The 4,136-nt window shown below is 45.8% G+C and overlaps 1 protein-coding gene across 1 annotated transcript in view; it reads left to right on the top strand.

Moving 5' to 3' along the window:
• Positions 1 to 2,710, top strand: part of SLC28A1 (solute carrier family 28 (concentrative nucleoside transporter), member 1) — a 78,801-nt gene extending 76,091 nt beyond the window's left edge. The window contains exon 19 of the mRNA XM_010841089.1: positions 2,548 to 2,710. The gene's annotated coding sequence lies outside the window, so the exon portion shown is untranslated. The remainder of the gene's footprint in view (positions 1 to 2,547) is intronic.
• Positions 2,711 to 4,136: the final 1,426 nt, after the last annotated feature.

Here is a 4,136-nt window from a genome sequence, read left to right on the forward strand (position 1 = left end):
CAGTAAGACTGTTTTCTACTTTTAGAGGCATTGCTTGTTTATATTCTAACCAATCTATTTTTTTCAAAGTCAATGCCTCCATTAGAGGAGAAATGAACTGTATCAAAGTACACAACTTTCAAAGGATCTTTTCTTCCACAGTGACCCAGGGATAAGTATCTCTAATCTCCTTTGTTGGGACCTGGGACAAGCTGGGTTTTGCAGCGTCAGCTGTTCTGAGCCAGAATATGGCCAAATACTGGAGGCTGGGTCCAGGGTCATCTTGGTAAGAACAGAACCCCAGGTGAGAGAATTTGGTGCCTGGTAGGGGAAAGGAGGTGATATCTGAAACGTTTCATCATTCAATGAATCCGTGTAATCTACGTAAGCTGGAATGAATTCTAGGAAGCTCAAGTCAGCAGCTTTCAACAGCCCGGTGGGTTTTATCCCTTACGAGGTGTGTCACAGTCATTTACTGTTGTTCAGTCACTGAGTCATGTTCGATGCTTTGCAACCCCGTGGACTGCAGCACACCAGGTTTCCTTGTCCTTCACTATCTCCCAGAGTTTGTTTGAACTCACGTCCATTGAGTCGATGACGCCATCCAATGATCTCATCCTCTGCCGCCCCCTTCTCCTCCTGTCCTCAGTCTTTCCCAGCATCAGGGTGTTTTCCAATGAGTTGGCTCTTTGTATCAGGTAACCAAAGTATTGGAGCTTCAGCTTCAGCATCAGTCCTTCCAATGAATACTCAGGGTTGATTTCCTTTAGGATTGATTGGTTTTATCTCCTTGCCATCCAAAGGACTCTCAAAGAGTCTTCTCCAGACTAGTCATTTATTGGTTTTCTTATAATAGTGAAAGTACTGGAGTTTATGAACAATTTACCTTTTTAATAAAATATATGTCAGAGCAGTATTTTACTCAGAGTTCATTTGATTGCAAGCCACGGAAAACAAACAGTTCCAGAGAAAAGGGGAGGATTGACTCTCACCAGGTAGTTGCCGGAGGACAGCCCCAGGCAGCGGGACCCAGGGATGGTCCAAGACTCTCTGTGCCTCTCGGCCCCTGCTCTTCATTGTGCTTGTGTCTTCCCGTGCACATGGTGACTTCCTGCTGTGCAACTGGCTTTCTCCTTAAGACTGGGATCCTGGCCATCGGAAAATCATGAATTCACATGGAAGCTTACTTCCCCGCCCCCCGACAGCTCGTTGGGGGAATAAAAAGAGGGCAAATCTCCAAGAGTGTGATTGATCCTCTGGGGTCATGTGCCTTCCCCCAGGCCAGTCACTAAGGGCTGGAAGGTGGGATGTGATCATTGGTCCAGTCTGGCGCTTTTCCCTACTCCCCAATCTATCACTGTGACCAGAAGGCAGAAGATGGCAGCTTCTGTTCGGACAGCATGGTTGGAGGCAGGGGGTTGAACAATTCCCCCAAAGAATGAGGGGTGTTGTCCCCTGAAGAAAGGCAGCTATTTTTTCCACATATCTGTAAAGACGTGCAATGCTAGCACATCTTTAAAAAGTCTGAGAGGACTTCCCTGGTGGCCCAGTGGTGAAGAATCTGCTGCCAGTGCAGGGGGCATGGGTTTGATCCTGGCTCCAGGAAGTTCCTACGTGCCAAGGGGCAACTAAGCCTACATGCCACAACTATGAGCCCGCGTGCCCTAGATCCCACAATGAGAAGCCAGCCCACCACAACGAGAGAGTGGCCCCTGCCTGCTGCAACTAGAGAAAGCCTCATGCAGCAGTGAAGACCCAGTGCAGCCATAAATCACTAAATGAAACATTTAAAAATGTCTGAGATAATAGAACTAATGGAAATTTTGAAATAACTTGGATAAAGGGGATTATCATTTTCTGAATGTTTATTATGGGACAAATTATTTGCATATGCCATCCTGAATAGTTTAAAAACAAAAACCCCTAAAACTCTGTGAAGCAGATATTGTTTACCCTCATTTTACCAGCGAGGAAACAGCCCAGAGGAGTGGCTTGCTCCAAGACACACTGCTCCACGGCTGAGCCAGTCTTTGAACTCAGTTCTGTTTGAGTTTAACCCCCGACTCTTAACCATCATAATACTGTGGCTTCCACATGAATCTACCCAATGAACCGATACATGTGTAAAAACATTAATATCTTATTCTTGTTCTGATTAATAGTATTGGACTTCTGTGGGCAGTTTAAAAACGTGGCTGCGAACTCCTTTTGAGAAGCCAGTCCATGTCCCCCTGCAGGCTTGTGACCACTTTGATCAGTAGAGTCTGGGGGAGACGATGCTATAGGACTTCTGAGGCTGGAGTAGGAATCAAAGATGCCTGGTCTCAGAGTGTGTGAAATAAGGGGAAGATGAAATTGAGGACTGCTGCTGCTAAGTCATTTCAGTCGTGTTCGACTCAGTGCGACCCCATAGACGGCAGCCCACCAGACTCCCCCGTCCCTGGGATTCTCCAAGCAAGAATACTGGAGTGCCCGGAACAAACCAAGTAGCAAAGTAGTGGTTTTTCCCAATAGGGAAACTGTTGCAAAAATCCTTGGCTCCAGGCTGCATCTCCCTTCCTCCACCAGGTGGCGCAGATGCATCGGCCGCTCCCTCCTCGGCCGGTCCCCACAGCGCGGTGAAAGAACCGGTGGGTTCTGCGATACTGTGGATGACTCCTCCCGCGCCTGGATCCTTGGTTCCAAAACTGCAGAGAGCAGAACCCCAGGAGGACCTGGGTAAGGCCGCTGCTGGGAGTGGGAGAAAGCAGAGCGGCTTCCCTGGTGGCTCAGACAGTAAAGCGTCTGCCTGCAGTAGCGTCTGCCCGCATTGCGGGAAACCCGGGTTCGATCCCTGGTTTGGGAAGATATCCTGGAGAAGGAAATGGCAACCCATTCCAGTACTCTTGCCTGGAAAATTCCATGGACGGAGGAGCCTGGTAGGCTACGGTCCATGGGGTCACAAAGAGTCGGATACGACTGAGCGACTTCACTTTCAGAGCCTCCCAAAGAAGGTAGACCTGAAAACAAAATTTTCCTGGCGGGATCCACCATCCCACTACAGGAGGGATCAGTCTCCTCAATGGGAGCCCCTTCAAATGGCTCAGTTTCCCCTGTTAATAGGATTTCATCAAGGGACATCGTCCCCAGCCCTCCTGATGAAAAGCCAGAGAACCCTGGCTTTCCTGCCTTCTTTCCTCACTTCTTTTCATTCCATCCAAACCAGAGTACCCCATACACATGATCTAACAAGTCTAACAGTACCAGAAAAAGAGTACATCTCCTGCCTGTATGCGTCAGTTATTTTCTTGTCTTTCTGATTTCGGTGGAGAATGCAAACACAGGAGATAAAGTTTTTCTGAGGCATTGCATACCTGAAAAATGTCTCTATTCTATCATTACATTAGGTTACTAGTTGACAGGGTATAGATTTAAGTTTGGGAATCGTTTTCTCTTACAGCTTTGAAGACTTTATCCGGCTGTGTTCTGGCTGAGAAAGCTGATCCCATTTATTCTCATTTTTGATCACTTGTATATTAATGGCTTTTTCCTTTCTAGAAGCTTTTAGAATAATTTCCTTATCCTTGGTATTCTAGCATCATAATGGATCTTTTTCCATTCTTTGTGCTGGGAATTAGGTGGGTCTTTTTTTTTTTAATTGATATATGATTGACTTTTAATATTATATAAGTCACAGTGTATAATATAGTGATTCACAATTTTTAAAGGCTATACTCTATGCTCCATTTATAGTTATTATAAAATGCTATATTTACTATGCTATACAATATATCCTTGTAGCTTATTTTATTTTTGGTTATGCTGGGTCTTATTTATTTATTTATTTTTAAAATTTTATTTTATTTTTAAACTTTACAATATTGTATTAGTTCTGCCAAATATCGAAATGAATCCGCCACAGGTATACCCGCGTTCCCCATCCTGAACCCTCCTCCCTCCTCCCTCCCCTACCCTCTCTCTGGGTCGTCCCAGTGCACCAGCCCCAAGCATCCAGTACCGTGCATCGAACCTGGACTGGCGACTCGTTTCATACATGATATTATACATGTTTCAATGCTATTCTCCCAAATCTCCCCACCCTCTCCCTCTCCCACAGAGTCCATAAGACTGATCTATACATCGGTGTCTCTTTTTATGCTGGGTCTTAATTGCCGTGC

This window comes from Bison bison, unplaced genomic scaffold (assembly GCF_000754665.1).
Source record: "Bison bison bison isolate TAMUID 2011002044 unplaced genomic scaffold, Bison_UMD1.0 scf7180017864155, whole genome shotgun sequence".
In the NCBI taxonomy this organism is placed as follows: Eukaryota; Metazoa; Chordata; class Mammalia; order Artiodactyla; family Bovidae; genus Bison; species Bison bison.